Genomic DNA, 15,934 nt, shown 5'->3' on the forward strand with positions numbered 1-15,934 from the left:
TGGGGTTTTTTTTCTGCCATTTTGCATTTGCAAGCCATGCATCCGTTGTTGCTTTCGGTTGTCAACTGACCTTCTTACTTTTCATGTTCATTTGTAATAACTGAGTTGTCGAGACTTAATTTCTTACTGTTTTTGAAGCATGTACATATGAATAAAAAAATGTTTAAATGTACGTCGATATAAGATGTTGGTAGATCTTGATATAAGAGCCAATACATGTATTGTGTACGGTCGTTATGGGTATCTTAAGTTTGTTCATGCTCAATGATACTTAGGGTGACTAAGAAGGTAGCTAGGAACAACATAATCTGAATAACGTGACTAGGTACACACAACGAGATAGGGTTTCACCAATTTCATATGCAAAAAACTCCCCCCGCCCTTACTTTCTAGACCATATCTCGTAAAAAATAATTAACAACACAAAAACATGTAAAATCCAGCTACTATGCAGTAGGTAAATTCTAATATTTTTTTAAGCAATAAATATTCAAAAAGATTCTGTGTTCAGTGTATTTTGCCTGCAGGTGGAAATAAAAGATTATTTCAGTACTTTATATGGAAACACTTTATGCGAACCTACTAACTCTATTGGGGGAGAAGAATACCAAGACACGAGGAAAATGTACTATCTAAGTTAAAGGCTGTTCAGTTATTAAATCGCGTAATAATTAATTTTCTTGACAGAGACACTTCAGAATATATTTTTTAGCTCACCTGGCCCTAAAGGCCAAGTGAGCTTTTCTCATCACTTGGCGTCCGTCGTCGTCGTTAACTTTTACAAAAATCTTCTCCTCTGAAACTATTGGGCAAAATTTAACCAAACGTGGCTACAATCATCATTGAGGTATCTAGTTTAAAAAATACATCCGGTGTCCCGGAAAACCAACCAAAATGACCGCCATGGCTAAAAATAGAACATAGGGGTAAAATGTAGATTTTGCCGGGCTTATAGCTCTGAAAACAAAGCATTTAGAGCAAATCTGACATGTGGTAAAATTGTTTATCAAATTTTTTAGATGAATCGGACAACCGGTTGTTGGGTTGCTAACCCTGAATTGGTTATTTTATGGAAATTTTGCCGTTTTGGGTTATTATCTTGAATATTATTATTGATAGAGATAAACTGTAAACAGCAATAATGCTCAGCAAAGAAAGATCTACAAATAAGTCAACATGACCAAAATTCTTAGTTAACCCCTTAAGGAGTATTGACCTTTATAGTATTTTTTTACCAATTTTTCGTAAATTTTTTGTGATCTTTTACAAAAATCTTCTCTGAAACTACTGGGCCTAATTTAACCAAACTTATCCACAATCATAACTAGGGTATCTAATTCCAAAAAATGTGTGCGGCGACACATCCAACTAATCAAGATGGCCGCCATGGCTAAAAATAGAACATAGGTTTAAAATGTAGATTTGGCTAAAATCTGACAGGATTTAATTGTTAACAACTCAACATCTATCTGCCCTTAGATTTTTTTCAGATGTATTGGACAAGTTAACTGGTTGTTGGGTTGCTGCCCCCCACCCCAAATGGTCATTTTTAAAGAAATTTTGCCGGTTTTGTTCGTTCCGCTCACGGCAGGTACAAGTTTTTGGTCGAGGTAATTTTTTATGAAGTTGAAGTCCAACCAACTTGAAACTTAGTATACATGTTTCCTATGATATGATTTTTCTAATTGTAATGTCAAATTAGAGAATCCCCACCCCCCATTTTCACATTCTGCTCAACATAGAAAATGATAGTGCGGATGGGGCATCCGTGTACTGGGGACACATTCTTGTTTTAAATATTTTAAAATTGAAAAAGGCTTTTAAACTATTGTGTTGCGAGCTGTACATTTGAATATACTCTGAATCAATTCTATATCTTCACATTAAACCATTCCGTGTTAAACCAACAAAGCTTAACTGTTCAGCAGCTAGACTACAAGGCATTGACCCATTTAACAAGACTAGTGCATTTCAATCTGTTGACGTGTTATACCGTTTGTTAGGAATTAAGAAAAATTTTGATTTCACGGAATGTGGTATAATAAACTGTCGTATTACACAGCAATACAAAGGTTGTTTACAGAACCCCTAACATTGGGAATAGTAAAACATCCGTGATTACCAAATAATTTGAGCCAAATAAACATTTTATGGATAGCTGAATTATGATTTTTAATTACAGTGAGCTCGAAGCTTTGCTTTATCATCTGTGATTGCTTCCAGTACAATTTCTGAAGAAAAATAATGACACCGAAGAACTCTTCACATCCTAGATAGTACTCTTAATTCATTTACGTCATATCGATAAATCAAAGCACTTAAAATATAAATGGGACATGTTATAAGCCAGTTATTCCCAAAATACGGTTTTATTGTTCAGGTTAAATATCACTTCCTCATTTTTCAATTTATTCATTGCGCAATTTTGAAATTTCAATTTTATTGTGAAAGAAAAACCGTCATATACGAGGGTCTGGATTGATTTACAAATTAGAGAAAAAATGATCTAAAAATTGTGCATAAAAAGCCAAAAAATAAATATTAGGAAAATTTGACAAAAACAGAATAGAGAATAATGGGGTGCTTAAATATAGATAAATATGAATAAAATATAGAACAATGGTATAAAAATTAAAGATAATGAGACCCCATCCAGACCCTCATTTACAAGATTTTTGTGGGCAGTTTCAAATACTGCCTTCATATATGAGCTTCATATAAATCCAGCATCCCAAAATTGCAATGAATTTTAAAAAAACGAGTAGGGTATACAAATATGGCCATCCGGACTTTTTCCTCTGGCTCTAATTTAAAAAAAAAACCTCTTACCAAGTATAAATAAGCAGCCACGTACAGTTAGACCGAGGTAATAAAAGCAGACGGTACTGAAGGTAGAGAGTTTTACTATATTGAAGAGAAATAAATATGGCATCCTGTTTTGAGTGAGACAGAAGCTGGGATAGCTATATTGCCTTCCATATTCTCTTTGCTAGTGGCAGTCCAAATACCTACCTTTTATCCCGGTCGATATAACCGTAAAAGTTTATTTTGAATAATTATTTTTCTTGTCAACATGAAAAACTTGCCACTTGCTTGAAGCTTCTTAATCAACCTATCTACACGCCAATAAACACTATCAAACATCTTTGACATTGACACGGTTTTTGTGTGTAGTAAACGATATCATGGTGATATTGATTTTATAATATTAATTTACCAGATAATTTTTTTCCACTCTAATAAAGTATTTCATTCCTTACATGAGTAAAATTTTCTTCGTGCATCAAATGTAGCATTTTATATTAAGATTTATATTTTTATTATAATGCATGTATTAGTTTCTGCCATTCATATGTCAGAGCACGTCAAATAAATAAATCAATTCAATTAATCAACCTATATACTACAGTTTTCAATCCTATATTTATGACCGTATTTGTTTCAATGTGTATATTTTATTATCCAACTTTGAAACATGTGTCTCTCATATGAATTGCCTTATAATCTTTGATATGTATTCGTATAAAACTGCATTCATAACATTCTAAGCAACACATATTATTCTGTTGGCGGTAGAAAATGTTAAATGTTACATCCAGTTTTCTGAACTGTGTACGTCGTACATATATGCTAGTAAATCGAAACACGTCGTTGTGTTCATTTGGAAGCACGATTTAAAAGTAAATCTCACAAATATTGCTTATTTACATTTAAATATTGTTTAATAAGCAAACACCGGTATTTTATGTAAAATCATATTACCACCCCCTTCCCACACACACACTTTATTATTAACTTATTTTTGAATTAGAAAATAATATCAGTTGATTTATTTTTACTTTCCAGTAAACTGTTATTGTGGAAATGTGTATTCGATCTTTCGATCTTCACTTCCCCTCCTTTCTTGTATATTACAACATTCAATAGTATATTTGTTTCTGTAAACTATACAGTCATGTACATTTGTTTTCAATTGAGGTAAATCGAATAATGGGATATCAATTAATACTGCATGTATGACATACATATAATTTAAAGAACATATTAAATTATGACCATAAAAACGAGGTGAGTAGGTCCATTTCACACATTTATTTTAACTTGATCATTGTTTCTGTAGTGTCCAGTGCGGATCCAAGGGGAGGGGGGGCCGGGAGTTGGAACCCTCCCTTTTTTTTGGACGATCAATGAATTTGTATGGGACATGTGATTGATACTCTCCTTTATCCTGCGTATTAATACGTGAATGATTACAATACAGGGAATCAAACCATATATTTTAACGAAGCTATGATGTATTTCAGTTCGGATTCATGTCAGTAAACTACTTTGTTTTAGACGTTGTTGCAACATTTCCCGATTTTTCTATTTTTTTTATTTAAAGAGTGTCTGTTTCCGATAGCCCTAATAGAACACTTCCTGAATTACAGATATTTGAGTGGATAAAAAAAAAGAACGTAATTGGACACGGATGGCTATAACTAGAAGAAAGATTAAACATACAATACATAATGATCTGGATGAGGTTAATTAACAGAAAAAAGAACAATGGGCTAAAACTACCGAAACATTGACCAAAAAATATAGAATAAACAAAATAGGGATATAAATTAAAATAAAGAACAGAGAATAATGGTGAGCTTAATCTTACGAATAGAGAAAAATGACAGAAAAGTAATATCAAATTGAATTTCACACTGAGAACTGTAAAGCAAACATCAATCAATCAATCAATCAATCAATCAACCAATCAATCAAGCAAGCAATCAATCAATCAGTGTTGGTACCTTTATTAAACATTTCGTGTTTCTGCTTTTCTTTACGTAATATTACTTTTAATATGCTTAAAATATTTGTCGCTTGGTAGACATCAATCGATGAAGTCTTTAAATAGTTTTGATAACTTCGAACATTTAACAACGATGTACTGTCCACTCGAGAAGAAGAGTTTAGTTCTCTAGTGCATTATCGAAGATTATTTAGACAATTTGACCATTAGTAAATTCATTGTTGTCAGTTAAGTTGATTTCTAGTCTAGTAAATAGCTTAAGATATTGACGCCACAGTTATCTCTACTGGCAAACGTGGCGTTTTTATTGTACTTACGACTTGGGACTGCTGATTAAAAACGCAGAAGAAACCACCGAAGTTTGATTTTGTCTCGTTCTTATATTGATTAAATTAATTATAAGTATAAGGGTAAAACTTCTGATGGATGATCGTAGTAGGGTGGCGCTGTGATAGTATCGATCAGCAACAGCTGGTCATGTAGGCTTTATAAAATATTTATAGTACAATGTTAGTAAAAATGTGACAGTTGAAGATGATCTACCTAAAATGTGTAATGTTTTAGTTAATTTACAACATGCTTATTAATTTAATGTAGTTAATCAGTCTAGTGCACAATAATTTTGACATTTCCTTGTGGATTTTATATACAATATTCAAGGTAAGGTTTTATAATATCTGTTTATAGAAGTATACATGTGTTGTTATTATGATTCAGTTTACAGTTATGTTTTAAAAATCGATCTCACATCCATATTAACATTTTATGAAACATTTCTATATTACATTTTTTTTGCGATATTGAAAATCTTTATTTATAAAGTTTAATTAACATGCAACAACATATCCTCTTCATTAATTATTTCGGTGTAAAAGTTGTACAACTTTTATTATTCCCTCTGTTATATTATTCCAATGATATTCATCAAAACTTAAAAGAAGATTTATTTGATAATTTCTATAATAGCTCTCAAATGCTATGAAGCTATATTCTAAGCTATCCCACAATCCCATCTTCAATTGTTTTCGTATTTTCTCAGACAGTCTCTTATGACAATTTTTACACTTCTAGTCTTCTAAAGCTAGAGGTATGACGTGAACGGTTAGTATGTCCGTCCGTCCGTCCGCCGTCCCGTCCAGACGTGAGTATTTTTATCGGAGCTGCTCCAGATTCACTTGACAGAATGTTGTGAAATTTTAACAGCATCTAAAGCACATACTGAAGTTCTCCATCTCTTTTCATTTTCTTTAACCTTATATTTTTGGGAATTGACTTTTATATATTAAGGATTTTGTCATTTCTACTCTAGTTAGAATAGTTTTAAATTTGTCGTTTCAGGGCCTTTTATAACTGACTATGTGCAGTTTGTGTTTTTCTTATTGTTGAATACAAAACGTTGACCTATAGCTATCAAATTTTATATCTTTTGGTCTTAGTTTGGTGTTGTCTCATTGGCAATAATACCACATCTTTTAATTTTTATACACATTACAGTACACGTATCCATCTTATTCATCATAATTATTCAGAATATGACATTTTTTCAAGAATCTCATTACTATAATGTCATTGTACACCCTCCATATGTTTGTTAAAATTATTATTGAGGGTTTCCGGAAGTAAATAGTGGACTTTTTCAATATCTAACTTTTAGGAGGGTACCCATTTGTTACATAGCTTACTCTCCTTCATCCTTATCCACTTTTTAATTGATTCGAAACATTCTCAGAGTATTAATATTATCATACGATATCATTGTATTGTACACCTATTTTGTAGATCGATCAAATCATTTTGGCACTTTCAAATTGACTTTTTGTCCTGTCCTACATTCGTCAAATTATAGACTCCGCAACTTCTTTAAATAGGGACAGCGTTGTTTTTTTTAAGAGCTTTGTTAAAGTTTTTTTTTAAATTGTGAAGTCTGTTACTTTTTTAAAAATGAGTATATACATCACACTCATAGCACCAGAAGTGTTTTCTTTCCTATTTTGAAGTCTATTAATGAAAAAAGCGTATGTATCTCAACTTTTACAGATTCGGGACTAGTTAACGCTGATGTAATGTGTAAACATGTCTTGATGTAAAGAGAACCTACGATTTTGAAAGCTTGTGAGACATAAATTACAGTAAATACATGTATTTACTTCATTTACATGACAGAGTTTAAAATTAAATAAATTAAACTAAGTGTAACGTTTTTTTATAGAATAAATGTCTACCCTTAAACTACGTGTAGTATAATCTTGTCCTACTGTTGAGGAAATATTGCTCACTGGATATAAGAAACATATCTAAATAGAAAAAGATCAAAAGACAAACAGTATAGAAAAATACAACATATACAACTATACAAATGTGACGTCAGAATTTTTTGTCGTATACATATATAAAATATCAATATATATTGAATAAACAGATGTGGTATGATTGCAGATGAGACAACAATATAGAGACCAAAGAATGAGGATGTAAATTATAGCTCAGCTCACAGAAAGGCTTTCAACAATGAGCAAAACCCATACCTTAAAGTAATTTATACAAGTCCCTGACATGACTAAAAAGGAAACAATTTCATAGCAAATAAACCTACGGTATGTTAAAACGATAAACAATAAAGTTATACGGCAGACTACAACCAATGATAGTTTCTGAAAAAAAAACTAGCCTCCTTTGGATAGGGATATTAAATGTGGTGGGGTAAACTATGCTCTAGTATTATTTAAATTTTAGTTTCTTGTGTACAATTTGGAAATTAGTATGGCGTCCATTATCACTGAACTAGTATATATTTGTTTAGGGGCCAGCTGAAGGACGCCTCCGGGTGCGGGAATTTCTCGCTACATTGAAGACCTGTTGGTGACCTTCTGCTGTTGTTTTTTTATTTGGTCGGGTTGTTGTCTCTTTGACACATTCCCCATTTCCATTCTCAATTTTATCGTTCATATATATAAATGCTTAACCCTCTGCAGTCGCTGGTGTCACAACACAACTTCAATTTTATTAATGGCCTCGTTGTTGTTTTGAAGCATTGGCCAAGTGGAATAATTGAATTTGTAATCAAATTTCGTTTACAACGATGTTAGAGCAGGATTTATCGATTTGAGTCTGAAGATAAGAAATGTGTTTATGTTTGCTTCAATGCAGATGCAAAACATATTTATTTTCCTAAAATTTTCAAACTGCTTAGAAAAGCGATTTGATTTTTTAAAATCAGATTACATCTTACAATTTAAATTATGTAACGGCTTAATTCAAGATCTTCGATTTTATACATAGGGCGCTTTCGTTTATATTGATATTTATTTTGAGCAACACAGCATACATGTTTTTTTATCCATTTTTTATGCATTTATGTTCATAACGCAGGTGACTTTTCACTAAAATGTTACAAAGTAGTAACTACTATCCTGAAATAAAAAAGCTGACTAAACGTTGATATAGAATAAGAAAAAATAAACAAAAACAAAAACACAACGTCAAATGTAAAGTTATATTATACCGTTTGAATACGCGCGCGGTAACTAACGTGTTGAAATCTTAACATTATTTTCAAAAATGGTAAATACAGCTAACAGTGGCGGATCCAGCCATTTGAAAAAGGGGGGTTTCCAACCCAGGACAAAAGAGGGAGGTGGTCCAACTATATGTCCCCATTCAATTGCATTGATCGTCCAAAAAAAGGGGGTTCCAACCCCCGGGACCCTCCCCCTGGATTCGCCACTGGCTAACAGTTTAGTAATGCAGGATGAAAAATCTTTGCAATTGATGTCTTCTTGCAATTTTTATCTATTTTTTTTATTCTGTTCTATGGTAAATATAGCTAGAAATCTAGTAACACAGGATGAAAAATGCTTGCAATTCATGTCTTTTTTTCATTTTTTTAATTCTTTTTAAGTATTCAATTTTTTTAATACTTTTTAAGTATGTATTTTATGAGGTAAAATTATAATTCTAAAGAGTAAATCATGGAAATCATGTATACGTAGTGGATGCACTTTATTTTGGCGGAATAAACGATTAAATTCGACCTTTATTTTGTTCCAAGGTCACGAGTTGCACTGAATGTCTACCCAATCGTTTTTAGAAATCTATCCGAAAAGCTAAATAAAATATTCTCTCGAAAAATTCAAAAATCATCATTCCAATTACTCATGTTATTGATAGCAAAATTAAAGATGTAACGCATTCCTCTGCTGTATATTATATAAATGCTGACTGTCAGATATACAGACTAAATAGATTTACAATACATCGCCTAGTAATTGTTTAGGAGTGAAAATTGCCTATATAGATTTTACATTTCCTATTAACAAAATTTTCTACTATATCATATAAAAGTTAATAAATTAGATTTTTATCATTTAATCAAAGATAAAAAGGTATTGTTTAAATCATTTATCACAATTACAACAAATAAAGTCAATGCCAAGTTGAGTAAAAATAAATTCCGAACCATAACCAACATATGTTGTCATTGATTTCTATGATTAAAGCCACATGACACAGTCAGGAATTGAATGGCATACAGGAGTATGTGGATTTACGTCAAGTATACAGCAACACAACGAAACACATAATAAAACAAGATCAACACACTGTTAGAAACAATCCACAGATGGTTTAAGTGCGACATGAAGCCTTTATAAATGAGTGCATAAGCAAGACGAAGAAACAACTATAAAAAATCACACATGGAAAAGTCACCGGCAACACTCTTACGATAAAATAAAAAAGGGCGACAAGATAACTTAAAGCTATATGCAGAACACATCTTATAAAACTGACAAATGAGCATATTAACTTACTAATTATATTTTGGTTATTGCAAACTTAGCCGTTTTCTCTTGTTCAATGTTAAGCTGATGTCTATTATATATAGTTCTTATTTCGAGAAAAGAGGTTTCTTTTGTTTATGTTCCTTTTGATAACCTTCAATATTCCACTTTTTTTCCCGTCCTCTCGGTCACACATTATGGTTTCTCTAAAGATATATAAGCTAAGAATTATCCCTATCCACAAGAATTTACATAATCGTTGCCTTATACACTTAAACATTTCAGCTGTAGATATTTCACTGATGAAGAGATTTCAATCTAGAAACCCGCATTATCACCAAAGAAAGCAAAAGCAGTTTACTAATCAACTTTATTTTTTCTTGTATGACGCTTTCGTGTCTGTCCAAGTGTGAAAACTTTGATAGTCTTCAGATTAGTATACATTATTTACAACTTTCTGTTAAACTTAATTTAGTTACAAGCATTTTTTATTTTCTAAAAAATTCCAAAGTGTTAAAATCCACTTATCTTAAGGTATCAGCAGACAATAAAGACGTCGACATGATTGCTATTGTAGCAAGAAGTAATCTGATAAAGATAATTGTAAGAGGACGATGTTCTGACGCCAAACCTTAAACGTCTTAAGCTTTTCAATTTCATTTTCAGATAGTCTTTAACAATATTTAATGAAGCTTATATTAAACAATGGCAGCACAATTTACTTTTCACAGCAGGGAACGCCTTGGGTGTCTGTTCTGTATAACATCAGTAATTGATTCTTTATTATTCGTCTTCAGGGATAAATGAAGCCAAATTTCAATTAGTCTGTTTCTGATGGGACTATATAGATATATGTAATAAACAAGTGCAAATTTATGAATTGGTTATTTGCGAGTTCTCTACTTCAGGGTTCCTGAGACGATGCTTTTTTATGTTTCTTTATGTCAATGCTATAATAGTTTCCCCTACTTAGTACTCGAAGATAATTACATTACCGAGAAAAAATAAAAGTAATTCCCGGTGTCTCACACTTCACAATACTAGTTGACGTCAACTTTTATACTCTCCCCAACACATTGTTATGTTATCATTTCAAATAATCTTTTCCGTATTCTCAGATGTATTATTAAGATTTGTGAGACATTGCCTTTTTATTGAATCTTTGCACAAGGTTTCTTCGTAGTTAATGTAATATAAGGAAACATAAAAAGCTTCTAGAGGTCGAATAGAAACCGCAATTCAAGAGAATGAACAACACATGGTCAAACAAAGGTCGTAGTTTTTCTTATCAATAACTTTCATATAGGGAAAACGATCCTATTTATTCTGCCATAGACGGCAATACTAACAGTTATCAAAAGTACCAGGATTATAATTTTAAACGCCAGACGCGCGTTTCGTCTACATAAGACTCATCAGTGACGCTCAGATCAAAATAGTTAAAAAGTCAAATAAATACAAAGTTGAAGAGCATTGAGGATCCAAAATTCCAAAAACTTGTGCCAAATACGGCTAAGGTAATCTACTCCTGGGGTAAGAAAATCCTTAGTTTTTCGAAAAATTCAAAGTTTTGTAAACAGAAAATTTATAAAAATGACCATATAATTAATATTCGTGTCAACACCGAAGTGCTGACTACTGGGCTGGTGATACCCTCGGGGACGAAACGTCCACCAGCAGTGGCATCGACCCAGTGCATGGTGTAAACAGTTATCAAAAGTACCAGGATTATAATTTTAAACGCCAGACGCGCGTTTCGTCTACATAAGACTCATCAGTGACGCTCAGATCAAAATAGTTAAAAAGCCAAATAAATACAAAGTTGAAGAGCATTGAGGATCCAAACTACATTTTCTAAATTTACTAGTTTTTATAAAAAAAAAAATGGATAAAACAGTTATGTGTGGTGTTAGAACTTTATTACTGTATTCTTAAAAAAAAATGAAGCCAAACGGTATCATGACCAATTTCAAATGGAGCTTGTTTTTGTTTTTCATACCCACCGTCATTTGCACCAAATTTATGAAATTTTGGAAGCCTTTTTGAATAATTCTCTAGAAAATATTTCTATAGGTTTTTACACACTGTAGTTATTCATAGATAAATAAAAAAATATATTGTACCCATACATCCAATCACAGCGCTTCTAATTTGACTTCCTTCACCTGTCTTGGGTACACAAAAGGCCAACCTAATGCTGGGAAAATGTAATACTAACGTTTTCACTATAACGCAACAGTTGAATGGATGACATATTTTTAATCACAAATTTCAACGGAATAAAAACGACATTCTTGGTACTTTTCAATGAACGATTAAATTCTGTCTTCTTAAATGCCCCCACCCCCTTTCCTATATTTTTTTTCATATGTAAGTGTTGATATAAAATAAGGAGAATGGGTATGGTCTATCTACAAGAGACAAGATGGCATGATTAGATGCAGGGTACCGTACAGTCTTCAAAAATAAGGAAAGTTCGAACCGTATCGTCAGCTATAAAAAAAAAACTGATGACGAAATTATGAAAATGACAGCCTGATGGATTTAATTTAAAGACGTAAACAAGGTTTATTCGGGTGTCATTCAAGACGTTTCGAAATCAGTGACGATCAAATAATCTAAATAAGCCCATAAGAAGCTTTAGTGTTAGGGGAAATTGGACCGTCAAGTATCAATTGTTTTTCATGAAACTTATACTGTAGCATTAGATCATCAGTGTCAAGACGTTTCAATAATCTGTGCTGATCAACTATGTTGCAGAGTTATGCCCCTTAGAAACGTGATAGTAGATTGAATTTATTATCATATTTCGGTCCCTTTTGATCATTTAGCTCTTAAAAAATTTGGTTCTTATAAAATTCTTGGCTTTAAAATATTAAGTTTTGAGAATTCCTGTTGAAATCGAATCTAGAAAAGGCGTTTAAGAAAAAATGTAGTTTTACAAAGTGGTATTTTCTTTCTTATTTTGTTAGTACACAAGTTTTGACCATGTTTAGTTTTAATTTATTGTTAAGGATCAAATATTTGTACTTGTACACACCATGTATCCTCCCTAATCGTGACATGTTTTTGGCGTTATTCAGTTTTACATGTTAACTCGACATGAAAAGTTTACAAGAATTTTTTGAAAAATAAATATTATTTGTCCCAAAATTCTTATCACATGATCAGTATAAGAAAGATAACAGAAAAGAGAAGCATGGAATACTAAACTCGTAAGTTAAAAATAAGGTGACGATGCCATGTGAAAAAAAGACAATCAGCATGCAAAACACAACAAATAAAACAAAAGACTGAGCACCCAAAACAATGGTAAAGGGTGAGCAGATCTATCTCTACATGTTTAAAGTAATGATATCAAGACTTTATTTCAAAAAGTGCGAAACAATTTTCGAATTAAGGATAAAATGCAGTTTTTTAATTTAATCATTTCATCACGTTGTAAATATTATAGAATTTGATGCAACAGTCATACAAGTGAGACGTTTAGCGCTATAAAACTAGGTTCAATCCACCATTTTCTACATTTGAAATGGCCGGTACAAAGTCAGAAATGTTATAAGCGTCATTCATTCGTTTGAAGTGGGCTAGCTTTTGATTTTGCCATTTGACTATCCGTTTTGAATTTTCCTAGGAGTTCAGTATTATTTTGATTTTACTTTTTTGTTGTTGAAATTAATATTTTCTTATTTTTTTTTCAGAAGCAGTAGATGGATCAATATTACACACAACAGGATGTTATTGTGTTTGTTTCTCTTGTGATAGTTTTGGTTTTTATCGTTGTTATGGTTACTGTTTTAAGTATTGTGGCATCACGATGGAGGAATGTGCGCGATGATATGGATGGACTGACAGACAATGCAGAAATAGCAACTGATATGTCAGTTTGGTCGGTCCAGGGAACGTACAGGACATTGCCGGATTGAAGTGGAAATGAAAAACGAAAAACAAAAATATTTTTCATGACTCCATTCATCAGAACAGAGAAAATTAAGACTCAAGTTTTATACGTTTTTAAGGATAGATTAATTCTGCTGGTTAAAGTCTTAACATACGATGGTTTTTGACTTGGGAATTGCATTTGATGTACTTAGACCATCCATGCATATACAATCTTTTAAAATGGAGAGAACACAATTAGTTTAAGTTGGTAATTTACAGTTTTTCCCATTTGAATCAGAAATCAAATGTCTAAAAGAAGTTTAATTTAGATGTAAAGTGGTTTTAAAATAGTTTTCTTAATCTTCTGCAGTTATATATCAAACAAGTATATAACGGAGAGGAGGGCCTGTATCATTATTGAGATGATGAAACATAAATGAACCGTTGGTGCACTTTTATATTATAATATGAGAAGATTTTTGTTTAATTTTAATTACAATACTTGTTTTCTTCGTATATAAAAATTAAGGATTTATATACCATAGGTATATAAAAAAAGGTAAATTTGAAAAAAAGCATTATAGATTTTTATTCAAATTTTACAATTTACATTTTTTTTGGTTTACAGCGCAACTAGAAAACGATCATTTGTTGATATCACTTAAGCTTTAACCAAACTGACACCTCTGTTGAAAAACCCTGGTGATAAAAAAGTTTAAATTTTAACGTTATTGTTATTATAGACAGAATAGATAAATTTCCCTTTTCCTGGTCATATGCATAATTTCAAATCTGAACAAATACAGAACAAGAATGATCATTTATTATGCGTGCAATATATATTGATATCTGATTGATAATACATGTACATTCAACATTTTTCTATTTTTGTAACCAATTTAAAGGTTTAATTACACTCGATCTCCATTCAGTTTTAATTTCATATGACTTTATAATCATATCATTAATGACACATGTGCAGAGATTATAAAACTAAATTTTTATTTCACAAAATCATTCTATAAAAAGACTATTTCTTAAACAAGATGAACATTTTTGCAATCCGATAGTTAAATGCAGTTCATTCTGTAATTATAGATGATGTTACTGAAAGCTGAAATTTTCCAACAGTATTACAGTTTGTTCCTCTGCAAATCAGATCTCTTGATAATAAAACCGATTTCTTGCAGACGTAATGGTTTAATTTGCTCTTCGATTTGACATTTAGCTATAATGACTTAATCTAATTTAATGTGATATTGTATTAAGACATGACATACATCTTTCTATTTTTATTTTATTAAAAAAATAAGCTAATTTATATATATATGTATCAGCAATATCTGTAAATAACTTAAAAAAATAACTATAAAATCAAATGCAATGGGTATACAAAACATAAAATATCAAAATAAACTGCACTTTTGTTTTCATTTTGTGAATATTTTAATATGGTTACAAACATTTTCTGTTAAGAATTATTATTTATGATGATGCTAATTATTATTTAAATACATTATGAACTTAGTTCAGGAACCGCTACCAAAAACTATTGATGTACAAATGACAATAACTAGTGTGGAATACAATTGATTTTTTAAAAACAAAACAGTCCTCAACAGAAACACCATCGAGTTAAGGGAGTAATTATATGTATAAAGCACAAACACGTGTCATTTTTTAGTTTTCCTTGTATAAAAAAATCTTTAAATAAATTAACAATTCAAATATTGAAGCCGAGATTGAATGATGACAGAACTTTAATCATGCCTCGTTTCATATCTTCGCTCTTTCACACTATTACTCGAATTCCTTCTTTTTCAGAATAATTCAAAATCGAATAACTTCAGAAAAAATAAATTGCGCCTAAAAGAAAACATATTAAACAAATATTGTGAGAAAAAAAACCAATAACCTGTCGTTTATTATATATTTACAGAAATCTCAACACATATCAAAATTCAGAACATATTTTTTAAACACGTTTCAAATAGAATGGTACGGTCGAATAAGACAGACATGTTATGATGAGGTAGTTTGTTAGCAGTTTACGTTATACCATGTCCGTTGCAATTTGTATCACCGCCAACCAGTATTATTTAGTGTTGTAAAAGATTATACAATCAACAAAGTGCAATTGCTTTTAAGACTGGCTGTCATTTTGTTTATTGACATGTCATGACCAATCATAATTTGATCGATATAATGTATTGTTTGATTGATAATTCAAAATAAAACTGCGTTATTATTAGAATGATATGTTATTTTATAATACTATAACAATGAATATGGAGTTCTCAGTTTTATCAAGTATAAAACTGTTTATATATCAGCTTAGGCGAGCAATTATTGAATCATGTCCAGTTCGATAGTTTGAAGCATTTTTCCCTTTGAAGTTATAAATTTTCGTTTGATTTCCAGGATTTGTTACATTTTATAAAAAAATAAACCAAAGAACAGTAACTTTCATTCCAAGATGACATAT

The 15,934-nt window shown here is 31.3% G+C and overlaps 1 long non-coding RNA gene across 1 annotated transcript; it reads left to right on the top strand.

The window, feature by feature from the left end:
* Positions 1–5,155: 5,155 nt before the first annotated feature.
* LOC134711226 (uncharacterized) lies at positions 5,156–15,109 on the top strand. Its single transcript, XR_010106156.1, has 2 exons — positions 5,156–5,449; positions 13,269–15,109. It is a non-coding gene; the product is annotated as an uncharacterized LOC134711226 (long non-coding RNA).
* The last annotated feature ends 825 nt before the right edge of the window (positions 15,110–15,934 follow it).

The sequence above is a fragment of the Mytilus trossulus genome, chromosome 3 (genome assembly GCF_036588685.1).
Source record: "Mytilus trossulus isolate FHL-02 chromosome 3, PNRI_Mtr1.1.1.hap1, whole genome shotgun sequence".
In the NCBI taxonomy this organism is placed as follows: domain Eukaryota; kingdom Metazoa; phylum Mollusca; class Bivalvia; order Mytilida; family Mytilidae; genus Mytilus; species Mytilus trossulus.